Source organism: Lycium ferocissimum, chromosome 5, assembly GCF_029784015.1.
Source record: "Lycium ferocissimum isolate CSIRO_LF1 chromosome 5, AGI_CSIRO_Lferr_CH_V1, whole genome shotgun sequence".
Lineage (NCBI taxonomy): Eukaryota > Viridiplantae > Streptophyta > Magnoliopsida > Solanales > Solanaceae > Lycium > Lycium ferocissimum.
The window spans coordinates 58,299,761-58,313,582 of record NC_081346.1 but is presented as its reverse complement, the minus strand read 5'-3'; the positions used below and the strand labels follow the sequence as shown (position 1 = coordinate 58,313,582).

The 13,822-nt window shown below is 35.5% G+C and overlaps 1 long non-coding RNA gene across 1 annotated transcript; it reads right to left on the bottom strand.

Moving 5' to 3' along the window:
- Nucleotides 1-858: 858 nt before the first annotated feature.
- LOC132056952 (uncharacterized) lies at nucleotides 859-3,358 on the bottom strand. The gene is made up of 3 exons (XR_009415041.1): nucleotides 2,754-3,358; nucleotides 2,584-2,676; nucleotides 859-1,361 (listed from the first exon to the last, which is right to left on the bottom strand). It is a non-coding gene; the product is annotated as an uncharacterized LOC132056952 (long non-coding RNA).
- Nucleotides 3,359-13,822: the final 10,464 nt, after the last annotated feature.

Genomic DNA, 13,822 nt, shown 5'->3' with positions numbered 1-13,822 from the left:
ATTGGAGGTTTGTTGGAAAAGAGGAGATTTTTGTGGGATTTCGAGGTAATTCAACAACACATGATGTAAACAGTTACAAGCCTTGACAGTCCGGTTGGATTTCAAAGAACTCAACAACACAAGTTATAAAATATTAAATGTAAATCTTAACAATCTAGTAGGACTTTAATGAAATTCAACAACACGTGTTATAAGTAGTTACAACTTACAAGTGAACCTTGACAATCCTAGTGTTCGAAAGATGATTCATTTGACACTATATATCTGACGGACTTATGCAATAAAGAAGAGGTGAACGAATAAGATAATGTAGCATTTCACTTTATATCACATACATTTACATATTGATTCTCTTGCAATAAAATGGCTAAGAATAAAATTAAGTTTAGTGCCCAAACACGAGCAAAAACAAAACTCAATTTAAAAAGCCAATCATGGATTTGAGATACTAAGTCAAGCAAGCTCAATACAAATGCCAAAATCCAAAGCAAGAAAGAAAGGAAAAACACGTGGTGCAAAGAATTATCCAACATATATTGACAGCCCAACACTACAAAATTATTTACAAAAAATGTGAGTAAACAATGCCAGTATTAAAGAATTGTTCAAACTTGCAAATTTAGTCCTTTGTTTTGAGAAGAATGATATCTCAGCTATATATTCACCAAGATTACATACAACTAGGAGATCTCTGCTGAAAAGTCGGTTAAAAACAGTCCGAGTTTGGAATTCAAATTACGACAAGCATTCTAGAGAAGCAACTAAAGCAATCCCATTACAATTTCATAACCATGGCAATTCCGAACTAATCATCGAAATCCCGCACTTTTAGCTATCTGGAAGGGGTTCAATATATAAGTTATAACAAAATTAGCAATACAAAATCTAATTTTCCGTACAAACTTTTGCATAACTTATGTAGAATTTAAGTTATCCAAAGGTTAATACCAAATGCCAAACAATGCATTAATTATACGGAGATCATATTAGTTATGTAGGTTTTATACGAAAAACGAACGTTCAAGTAATAAGGAATTTTATACAGACACTAAAATTTCTTATACTTCAAACAATACGTCCCCTGATAGTTTAAAGACTTCATGATTATCCATAGGAATAACTAGTAAAGGTATAATTCGAATGAATACTAGCAGAGGAGGATGCAACCTTTGTTCAACGGATTCAATTAGACTCAGTTTTATCGATCACATGAAACTGAGGAAAGTGAAAGACATAGCCAATCAGGAAAACAGACAAGAGGAGTAGAGACATACCCAATCAGGGTCTCTAAGAACGAAACGAAAAGTCACCATTATGTATGATTCCATGTCTCCAGATTAAAACCGTCTCAATTCACCAATCTGAATACGAAAAGAAAAGTCACAATTATACATCTGCAATCTTGTAAGCTCAAGTTCATTACGTAAAAGGCTGCAAGAGTATTAGTTAGACCTCTCCAAAACGTGAAATAGGTGAAAATGAGACAGTGACACTCTAACAAAGTAGCAAGCAAACACATCTTTGAGAGCCATCAACCTCTCATCAATTTATGTTATCATTGGACGAAGTCAAAGAGTGCACTGAACTAAATTTGGCAATTTGATATACATGGAAATAGGTTTTATTAAAGTATACAAAGATGGCTGTATTTATTAGTAAAAACAGGAAATCAATAACAATACTTGGATTGGGAGTATGATGCAACCTCCTCGAGAAATATCATTTTAGAAAATGAGCATAACCCCCCCCCCCCTCCAACCCCAATCACTATACAATTAAAATAGTACAAAGGCCGGGGGCTTGGGAGAAGGTAAATGTAGCCGACTTTCTTGATCTTTCACCTAAGTTGTGTCCTGAAAAACACCGGTGAGTTACGTTTAGTTGATTGCGTTATCTTCTAATTGTTATTGGGGTATTTTCACGGTACTCTAATGCAAAAACATTATCACCATTTTTCTTTGCGAAGTCGGAAACAAGCTCCTTACCTTCACATGGTAGGGGTAAGGTTTGCCTACACTCTATCCTCCCGGACCCCACCTGGTGGGATTATACTGGTATATTGTGTGTTTGTTTTCTTTGCAGAGTCGAGGTGAAATTAATTGTGTACCTCTTGAAACTATCATTCAGTTTCCTTCTTTTTGTCTGTCCTTTGAAATACCAAAAGTTAAATCTTGTAACTTGAAAGCCTTCACCTGCAGCCAGTGAGGTCAATTGTCTTAAGGAGCTTCCATCTACTACAGTGATTTATGATTTGTTATCTCACTTTTATGCATTGGATAAAGGACAAAAAGGATTCGGCAGTATGTTCTAAAATTTGTTTTTCACTTTACATGTGAAAAATCAGGAAAGTTTGGTCAAATTACTTCAATTAAATGTAACTTAAATTTCAAACAAACAGGATAATAATCAATCTTCTAAAGATGTGTTTTCTTTTCCCAGCTTAAGTTTATTTTTCTGAAACTTTGAAGAAGAAAAAAATGAGAAAAAAGACATCTTTAGAAAACTTGCAATGAGCAATTAAATTTACTTTATAGTAATCAAACTTGCAATTAGCAAGAGGATTCCCTTCTGGTCTGTCTCAACTCTCAAACTTACTTGCACTTGGCTTTGATGTTTGAGTAATTGCTCCCTCATTACACCTTCTTTGTTTTGAATATCTGATTGGATAGATGCTTCCTACATCAAAGAACCATGAAATTACTGGTAAAAATACTAATGAACACAAGAATTCTCAAGATATTTTCAAGGCTAACCTCGATTTTCTCCTTTCAGTGACAAATTTTTGCTAGCAAAGGAAGAGCTTTCTTAAGATCCAATCAAAATCATGCGTGCTTGTTGGTGAAATGAGAGCAGCTAGTCTCATATGTCCCTCCTATCTTTCTCTGTTTGTTTCTATTTCTCTTTCTTTTTCTCTTTCTCTTTCTTGAAGCATCGTCCATTTCCTTGATGGGCTATCACAAACTCTAGTCAGCTCAACATTTTGAGATTCATTTTCCTTTTGAACTGCCATTGCCGCTTGATCCACCTCAACATCTTTATTCTTATTGCTCAAGTGTAGTCCCTTGTCTGTTGTATGTTATGCTTAGCAGACGCTTGCAAATGTCTAGAAGTGTGTGATGGCTCTGGTTGCTCAAGTACCATGGAGAAGCCAATTTCAGTAGTCACTGCAGTATTTTTACTTTCATACTCCAGGCGAATTCCACAGCATAGTTCGTCCCTGTACACTGAAGATACTTCAAACAGTTAGTAATCATTTGGGTTCTTCCCTTCTTTATTGTCAGAAGTGTGCCACAATGTTTCAAATGGTATGTAGATGAAACACATAGCAGCTCGCGCCAACATTCAGGGTGGTTATACTTCAAGGAGTGTTTTCTTTTAGGCTCAGATTTGTAGACCAATAAAGCTATTAATGACACATCCTCTTCATCACATATTGAAAAAACCATGAATTTATCGTTATAACAAGAAGGGTCCAGTTCAATTGAGATCTCTTTTTGATTTATAAACTGATAATCGAGTAAGTCTGAAATTCTAACTTTGGGAAACGAAATGAAAACACAATCCCTTTGGTGGAAGTCACACTGCAACAGAAATTATTATTAATAGAAATCAATTTGTCAAGAATATTCAACATTCATATATCTGAGGGAGAGATAAAAACCTGGATACACATCCTGAGAAAATGTTGTAACAACTTCAACACATTAACTTGGCAAGTTGAGACAATTTCGTATTCGGATTTTTCATGACCATGCCATGATATTGAGATCTTTCGGAAGAGAACACACTTAATTACTAGATCTCTGATGCTCTTCGATGCTCTTCAAGGCTAAATGATAACCTGCAAATAGCTCCCTTAAATTTGGTCTCCTGGAAGTTCATTAATATTCTGACAAAATTGCACGTCTAGGCTTTTAAGCCGTAAGAGTTCTTTGATGCTTTTGGGTAAACAAGAAATATTGCTTCCACTTAAATTCAACTCTTCCAAAAAGTGCAAAGATCCTAAATCCTCATGAAGTCCACCCAATATATTGCGATTTCTAAGATGAAGAAATCTCAAGAAGGATAAACCTGATAGTTGATGCAAAAAGAGCTGGAGGAATGTTGAAGTTGTTCAAGTGAGAATCTTAAATCCATTAGTTTGGTAAGCTTGGTGATGGAGAGAGGTGGTTGGGAGATTGCAGTTTCACTTGCATTAAGTAACCATAACTCTTGCAGATCGTCAATGTTTTCTGGAAGCTTCTCTAGCTTTTTGCAGCCATGAAGATAAAGACTTTGAAGATTCTTCAAATTACAGAGGCTGTTTGGTAGACTTACAAGATCTTCACAACCTCTCAGATAGAGGTGAGTGAGACTGCTCAGATTCCCAATAGATAAATGCAGTTCTCTTATCCCAGTAGATTCTATGGTAACATATTCTAAGCTATGCATATCTCCGTTGATTTCTAGTTTTTAGGCAATTATATATCTTGAGTTCTTGAGGGGATTCCATCTTAATAGAGCTAGGAATTAAGCATCTTTAAGCTCTCACATTTATCTACCCTTAACCGATGGAGCTTCTTTTGAACTCCAAGAAATATGGGGAGCTCTACCAATCCAGAACATTTGTATGTATAAAGACGTTCCAATTCAAAAAGGTTGTTTGGCAGCGCTGCAAGTTTATTGCAATCTGAAATATAGATATATCCAAGATTACAAATAGTGTCTGGAATACTTTCAAGAACTTCACAACCATCCAATTTCAAATAACTAAGGGCGCTGAGAAACGGGGTAAGCTTCTTATCCGAGGGGATCCTTCATTGAGTTCTAATAAGCGCCGCATATCTCCACAGATTTCTGGAAATTCTTCTAAACTTGTGCACCAATGGAGGTTGAGAGTCTCAAGAGATTCCATGGTAACAAATTTTGGAAGCTTCTTAAGTTTTTCACAACCAGACAAATCTAATTATGTAAGCATTCTACAATGTCCAAGAGAGGGATAGACCTCTTCCAAATTCATACAGCCCCATAACTCTAGTGTCTCCAAGTTTGGCATATCACCAGGATTAGGTTTTTTCTTAACCAACGGCTCCAGCTGAGATTAAAGTGCTTCAAGTTGCTCAATTTCTGTTTGCATTATATATGCTCAATTTCTGTTTGCATTATATATATATATATATATATATATATATATATATATATATATATATATATATATATATATATATATATATATATATATATATATATATATATATATATATATATATGAAATAAGCAACCCTATTTTATGTGTAAAAAATAAAGAGAAGAGAACCCCACCAATTCTGGAAACTTCTTAAGTTTGCCACAATCCCTCAAATCCAATTTTGTGAGTACTTTGCAATGTCCAAGAGAGGGATGGACCTCTTCCAAATTCTCACAATTCTGTAAAATTAGTGTCTCCAAGTTTGGCATATCACCAAAATTCAGGATTTTTTTAACCAGAAGCTCTCCCTGAGATCCAAATGCTTCAAGTTGCTCAATTTAAGTTAAAAATACAAAATATAAAACATAATGCTCCTGTGAAACACCAGTTAGCTTATGTAGTACACCAAGTAGAAGTATGTGCTTCTATTTTGTGGGGGAAAAATAAAGAGGAGAAAGTTGTTACAGAATTGATAGAAAAGTTTTGTTTTCAGAATGCTAATGTGGAAAAGAGTTTTCAGCTTTGTTTTTTAAATACATAATTGTCTTAACATCCAATTATATATTTCTTCTCTTTTAATTTAACAATGAAAATAAAACCACTTTAATATCGTATTTTCTATTCAGATTTTACTTTTTAAAAATATTGAAAATTAAATATTGATAGGGCTTATGCCGTGAGGGAGTCCCCTCAAAGCTTGCAAGTTCTTTATTAGGTAGATAAAATTGCAAGGAGTAAATTATACACAACAAGAAGTTCATATTCAAGATGTTCTACAATTTTGACAATTTGACTGGAATTATTCTTCCATTATTTTGTACGAGAACTTCGCAACGAATTCCAGTTGATATCAATTTCTTAAAATTTTGGAAATCCAAAATTAAAAATATTTGATATGAAAAATGTTTCTTTACAATTCTCTGTGATAAAGTACTTCATTTTTTATCGTGAATGTCAACTTAGTTCAATTCCACCTAATTATTTTGAAAATTTAGCTGCGAAAAGAAAGCTGATGAGAGAGAGGGAGAGGTTATATGTTTGGTTTTGTAATAAAGTTTGTATTTGTAAGTGTAAAGTTAACTTTCAACTGAGCGATTAGCAAAAAAAAAAAAGGGTGTTAATTGTGGATATCAGAACATTTATTTAATGTAGCATTTAAAGCCCGGACTAATTAATTTATGTGCATTGACCTATCAAGACATTTATTTCAAGCTCCTCATTACGTAAATTATAATTAGAAGATGTAAATTACACAAAATCAAGTTTATACACAAGATGTTCTATAATTGTAACAATTTGCTCAGAATTATTATTCCATCAGTTTGTACGACAACTTTGCAACAAATCACCATGTGATATCTAATATTTGAAAATTTAAAATTGATTAAAAGTATTTGTATAGGAAACAAATGTAGATATACTTGCTCTATGGTTCCATCCTTTTGTCGTTTGAAATTTAAAGCAATAATAATATGGATGGATGGAAATTATGAATGTTGGTATCATACTAAGATGGTATCCTGGAAGACTGCTTCAGTCTCTCTCTTAGTCCTCCATGATACCATCACAATATATATATATATATATATATTTGTGATGGTATCATGGAGGACTGCTTCAGTCCTTCAATGACACACTCCTAAGTAAAGGTTTTAACGTAAAAGCTACAACACACAGAGAAAAAAATGAATACATTTAAGAACTGTAGCATAAAAACCCCATCCTTTCAGTAGGACTTCATCATATATTCAACATAACTGCCCTATTGTACTACTTACAACCCTGCCGTCTCGGCATAATTTCCTCATAAGCAACAACATGTGTGAACTATTGTTTCTCCCAGGACACAACTAGACAAATGCCCAAATCTATAGATAGTTTCGATATGTACTAAGTAAATTGCGCAAGGATACATTCAACAATATAGCAGAAAAGAGACATACCTTTGTATCACGTTATCATGAAAAGCATAGGGACTGTAATTTATATATTGTTGTTATAAGTACGTGTGTGCGTTTTGATGATTGACAAAGCGAATGAACCAAGCAAGTACTGCAAAACATGTTCTACCTCAGAAGACAGGCGCAGTGAACAGATCAGAGACAGTTGCGAGACAAGGTCGAATGAAACAGGTCTATGGACATGTTCCATCTCAAACAATGAGACGATTCAGAGATGGATGAACTAGGTGCTTGAATTGGGTCCAAGAATGTGTTCCAGTTCAGAGTCTTGCTGCAAGAAGGATTTGTGATTTATGGTAAAGACTTGGCGGACAAGTTGCAGGATTTCTTGCCATAATTACCAACATACTTCAGACTCCTATAAGGACACTGAAGCCTCGTGAATGCAGGATTTCTTGCTATAATTATCAAGATATTTCAGAGTCCTACAAGGACACTGAAGCTGCGTGAAAGCAAGAATCCCAAGTTAATTCAAACCCTAACTCTCACAATAGGTCTTACCATGTAGGGATTGAGTTCAGCCGACTTGATGCAAACCTAGTGCTATATATATCCAAGTCTTGCCATGAAGAACAGTTACACACTCACAAAAAGAGAAAATCAGAATATTGAACAAACCTTGTCAATGCAATAATTGAGAGAGTTTTGATTACAGAATTAAGTGTGACCTAATACAATGAAGAAGATTGAAGAATTTGTTTCAATTTGTTTCATAGAGTTTATGTGTTGCAGTTCTTGAGTCTAGAATCTTGTATTAGGAGTGGTTATCGAGTTGTACCTTTATCAGCTTTCATAGAAGCAATATTCATAGGTATAAACATTGGTCAAATTCAACTTCAAGTTGGGATAACTTGAAGCGGGCTCATTAGTCTAGGGAGATCAGTGAAATATGAATTAGAGTTTATCTCCTAGGTTACAGAGTTTATGGCAATGAAGATTAGAATTCTCATTCTAATATTGGTTAGCTCTTTTATAATACTCCCTCTATTTCAAAATGTTTGTCTTACTTTCCCTTTTAGTCTGTTTCATAAAGATGTCTTTTTTTCTTTTTTGACAACTCTTTAATTTTAACTTTCCACATAACATGTTTAAGACCACATGATTAAACGACATTTTGATACATTCCACATATATTTAATTAACAACCACAAATTTAAAAGTCTTCTTTAGTTTCTTAAATTTTGTGTCAAGTCAAAGCCATACAAACATTTTGAAATGGATGAAGTAGTAATTATTAATCACACAAATAGCTAGTAGTCTCACTGAAATCCTTGAATATCTGTCACACTACGAGAGCCTTCTATTAAAAAATTACATAGACTTGAGCACGATACAAATGTTTTTATTTGTAAATAATAGACTTGAGCACGATACGAATGTTTTTATTAGTAAATAACATTTTTTTTTTGTTTTATATATATACACACACACACACACAAACACACACACTACAAGGATCCTACATGCCCTGGCAGATGCGCCATTGTTTGAACATCATCAAAATTTACATATCTATCAAAAACAGTTCCTGTTTTGTCATCCCAAAAAGCCTTATTCACAAAAAAAGGAGGAACTACATGGACCTTACGGCACCAAAAAGCTTTTGTTTAGCACCTTCTTTAGCTAGTAAGTCTGCCACCCTGTTCTGCTCACGGTATATATGTTTTAGTTCCGGACGGCCTAGCTTGTGCATGAACAACCTGCATTCAGAAATAATGGAATTGTAAGGAGTGTATCCATTCTTTTAGCATGTTAATTACCTCCGTGAATCATAGTTGATTTCCAAAGGTTGTAGATTGTGTTCATTTGCTAGTCGGAAACCCTGCAAAATAGCTGTTAGTTCTGCATAAGTACTCGTAGTGTTCGGGAGTCCTTTGATAAAATCCACTCCCTAGTCACCCATGTTTGTTCGAATAACCCCTCCTATCCCTCGTACTCCTGGATTCCTTAAACAAGATCCATCAGTATTAAGTTTAAAAGTACCATTATCAGGGGGTTCCTATTTTAGGGAAATTTTTATTCTCCTATGCTCAGTGTTTAAAAGCTGTGTAAGTTGAGTGTATTCAATAGATTTTCCATAGGAGCTCTCAAACTTTGGTTGGTCATTTTTCCCATTGAAGAGGTTGGCATTCCTATTAAGCCAGATTTCCCATAAGCAGAAAGGAATAAAGGTATTCCAATTCAAAAGATGATTATACTTTTCCTTCTTAAGGAGAGGCCAACTATTAAAGAATTTATTGCTGCTATTAAAGATATCAGTGTTAGTGTTAGCATTGGTACAATGGTGAACAACAAAATTCCAGAAATTTGTTTTAGCACTACATTTAAAGAAGATTTAGTTCAGATTTTCACTAGGGTGTTACAGTACTTGCACTGAGGGTTAATATTAAGCCCAATATAATGGATATAGGAGCTAGTAGGTAGTTTGTTGTGGTTCATAAGCCAAAGGAAGAATTTAATCTTGTTGGGCACTTTAAGTTTCCAAATCTAGTGGAGTTTGAGGTTATCTCTGTCACTGCAACTAGGTGACTTACTATCTATGAGGTTATAGGCAGTCTTAGAGGAGAATTCCCCATTAGTAGTCAGCTTCCAATAGTTATCATCTTCTTCATTACTATTGGAGGGTATAAAGGTGTTAGAGATGAGGAGCTTAATTTGAGGTGGAAGATCAAAGGAGGAATTTAGTCCATTTCTAATGTCACTCACCTTGAGATGTTCTTCCTCTCTATTTAGGGGGCCTTGGATGGTTTCTCTAAGAGGGGAGCTATTTTGGATCCACCTATCATGCCAAAAACTAACTTTATTACTTTAGTAGCCACCTATTGAGTAGCCTTCCTACAGGTCTGATATCCCTCTAAAATATTCCTCCAGGTTCTGGAATGCTGTCTCCTTTGATTGGTTCTGCAGTTCTTAGCAATTAGAATAGAATCCCACAAGGAGTCAGGCTTTTTCAGGAGTCTCCAAGTTAGGGCAGTATGCATGGTCTTGTTTTTTACCTCAGCCTTGTGAATTTCTAACAACCCTTCATACTTAGGCTTTGTCACTGTATCCCATCCCACCATATGCATTTTCTTCTTTTCAGTAGTGGTTTCCTAGATAAAATTCCTTTAAACTCTATTTATAAGGTGGTGGGTTCTACTAGGCAGCTTAATATATTGCATGAGATGGTTGGGGATACTATTAAGGGAAGCATGAACTAAAGTAGTTCTTCCAGCTATGTTTAGAAACTTAGTCTTCCAACCTGCAAGTTTTTTGTTAAGGTTGTCAATTATAAATTGGAAGTCTCTCTTGTCAGGTCTTTTTTGAAAGATAGGAAAACCTAGGTATTTTCCAAAAGAATATCTAGCAGTAATGGTGAGGCAACTAGAGTACATAGCAATGTCACCAAGCTTACAATTCTTAGAGAAAATGACTTTTGATTTTTGGAAGTTAATTCTCTGACCAGACTTGTTGTTGAAGTTTGTCAAGGTATTAATGATGGTGTTATAGTTTTTTAAGTTTGCTCTGGCAAAAAGAGTCAAGTCATCAGCAAAGAATAAGTGAGAAATTTTTGGTCCCCCTCTAGTAGTAGAAATAGGAAACCAATTTAGAAGATCCACTTCAGGATTAATCCTTCTAGAAAGTCTTTCCATGCATAAGATGAACAGATAAGGGGACATGGGATCACCTTGCCTTATTCCTCTAGAGGGTCTAAAAGGTTCAGTTTTCCCTGACTAGGACTGAAATAGTAGGAGAGGAAATACAAGAGAGAATGAGCTTGATGATATTTGGAGGGAGGTTAAAAGTGAAGAGAGTCTCCTTAATGAAAGTCCATTCTAACCTATCAAAGACTTTTTCATGATCCATTTTAAAAATCATATTAGCATTCTTGCCTTTCATAGTTCTAAAGTGGCTAAGGTACTCTTGCACAATAATGGCATTGTCAGCAGCCCTTCTGCCTGTTAAGAAGCTGGTTTGGGTTGGGCCTATGATATTATGAAGTAAGGGCTTCAATCTATGGACTATAATCTTAGTGATAATTTTATATTGGGTATTACAAAGTCCAATAGGACTAAAGTTCTTGAGATGAACAACATTAGCACATTTAGGGATCAGGCAAAGGTAAGTGCTTTTAGCAGATTCATCCATGGTAAGAGAGGTAAAGGTATTGCTACAAAAATCCATTAAGGGTCTTTGGATGCTCTGCCAGTATTTTTGATAAAATAAAGGGTGAATCCCATATGGTCCAGGAGCTTTCATGGGCTTGAAGGACCAAATAACTTTTTTAACTTCCAAGGTTTTTAAGGGTGAACCCAGGGTCGCTTTATCATGTTCACTCAAAATTCCTCTAAGAGTAGGATAAGAGGTTGGATAATATCAACCTGAAGATGGTTAGTGGTATAGAGGTTATAATAGAAATTGCTGATGGTTTCCTTGATGGCCTTGTGGTCATAGATCCAGTTGCCTACTTCATCTTTAAGGGCTAGAATTCTATTTCTCCTCCTCCGATTAAGGGTGGAAGTATGAAAAAAGTTTGTATTTGAGTCTCCCTCAATCAACCAGTTGATCCTAGACTTAAGTTTCCAAAACTCAGCTTCTTGTCTAATGATTTCACTATATTCATCCTGGAGGATCTGTTCTAAGTTTTGAAGGAAGTTGCTATAAGGGTAGCTTGAGGAGCTTTGGATACCATCTAGAGCCCGTTTGGATTGGCTTATAAGTTGGTCAAACCAGCTTATAAGCCATTTTAAACTTATTTGAGTGTTTGACAAAAATAGAAAACAGCTTAAATTAAGTTAAAAAGTGCTTAAAATAAGCCAAAACCAAGAAGTTGCTCAATCCCATTTTTTTTTTTTTTGGCTTAAAAGTCATTTTGGTTTGACCAACAACTTTACTCTTTTATCGCTTATATTTTCTGTTAATTCCAACACTAACCTTACTTCTAAAAACCCTTTAAGCACTTTTATCCAAATATGTAACTGCTTATTTATAAAATAACTTTCAGCACTTAAAAGTACTTTTAAGCATAAGTGCTTAAAGTACTTTAAGCACCTATGCTTAAAAGCTACTTTTTATTCAGCTAATCCAAACGGACTCCTAGTTTGGCTAGAAGATCTTTCTTTTTTTTTTTTTCTTTTTTTTTGTGTGGAAGATGTTCCCAAAGACTTCTTTGTTCCAGGTTATAATTCTATCCTTAAATATGGAAGTAGCAGTAGTTAGGTCCATGGTATGTTCATAGCATTCATTCACAATGTTTTGGAATTCAGGATGTCTGCACCACATGGTTTCAAGTCTGAAAAGCTTGTCATTAGGGTTTAAGTTATTATTAGTTAGTTTAACTAATAAAGGGGAGTGATCGGACTGAGTTCTAGGTAGATAAGTGACAGTGGCATCAGGGTAGAGTCTAAGCCAAGCATCATTAGCTAAACATCTATCCAATCTTTCAAGGATTAGGTGATGTCTATTTCTATATCTTTTATTAGTCCAGGTGAATTTACTACCCTTAAACCCCATATCAATAAGGTTACAGTGATTTATGCAGTTCCAAAAATAACTAGCCCTATAGTTGTTAATACTATTCCTACCAAATTTATCAGAAGCAATAAGAATTTCAGTGAAGTCTCCTTCTACAATCCAACTAGCATTATTGTTATCAGCAAGGTTACAGAGTTGTTCCCATAGGATTTTTCTATCATCAAATAAATTACTAGCATATATAGTAGAGAGAATCCAAGACTTAGTAGAATGGATTACCTTAACTAGAGCATGGATTCCCTGATTTGTAATGGTGATCTCATCAACTTTCAAAATATCATCTTTCCACATTACCACGTACCCCTAGAGTTACTAATAGCAGGTGACTGAAGAATAGCATTAAAGCCTAGTTACTCTACAATGTGCTTGTGCTTATCCATTTTAGTTTCAAGTAGACAAAGCATGGTAGGCTTATGAAGACCAATCATGGTTGTACAATGCCTCTAAACTTAAGACTGTTTTCTTCTCTAGCATTCCATATGATAAAGTTCATAAGTAACATCTTGTGAGGTTTTGGGGGATCCCTTCTCACTCCCTTCCCCTTTCCTTTTGGGTTGGAGTTGTTGTTCAGAGTTTGTACAGGTGTCTTGCTCAGTGTTGGATTCAACACTACTACAAAGTTTCCTGTCACTGGGTCCACAGGGTACTTAATACCTAGAGCAAATTTGGTCAGAAGACGGGGACAAAGGACTATCAAGAGCTCGCTCCTTGGGCCATTGAGTTCCACCAACTCTAGTTTCTCTAGGGTCATCGCATCTGATTTTGGGATCTACATGGAGGTCAACATAGCCTCCAGTTCTTTGTTGTTGGCCCTTAGAGTTTCTAGGGTCTATTAGTCGACTCTCAGAGCTTCCAAAAGAGCTCTTTGAGTTGACACTATGGTCGATTCTACTTGCATGGGGTTCTGGGGTGGAGGAGCAATCCATTGGGCAAATCTTGGGTTGAAAAACAACACCTGAGGGTTCGGTATGGGGAAGAAAGGGGTGTTGTTGGTCATCTCTGTCATCAGAGAGTTCAGTGTATGGGGTTGATAGGCATAGGAATGTCCCTTAGTAGCGCTTGAAGCAATGTCTGCATCCAGACCTGATGGCCATAATTCATCAGACCCAGGTTCAGGCCCTCCGTCATTAGGTTGGATAGGAATGTTGCATCCTGGATCACTATGGTGATAGGTTGGTGG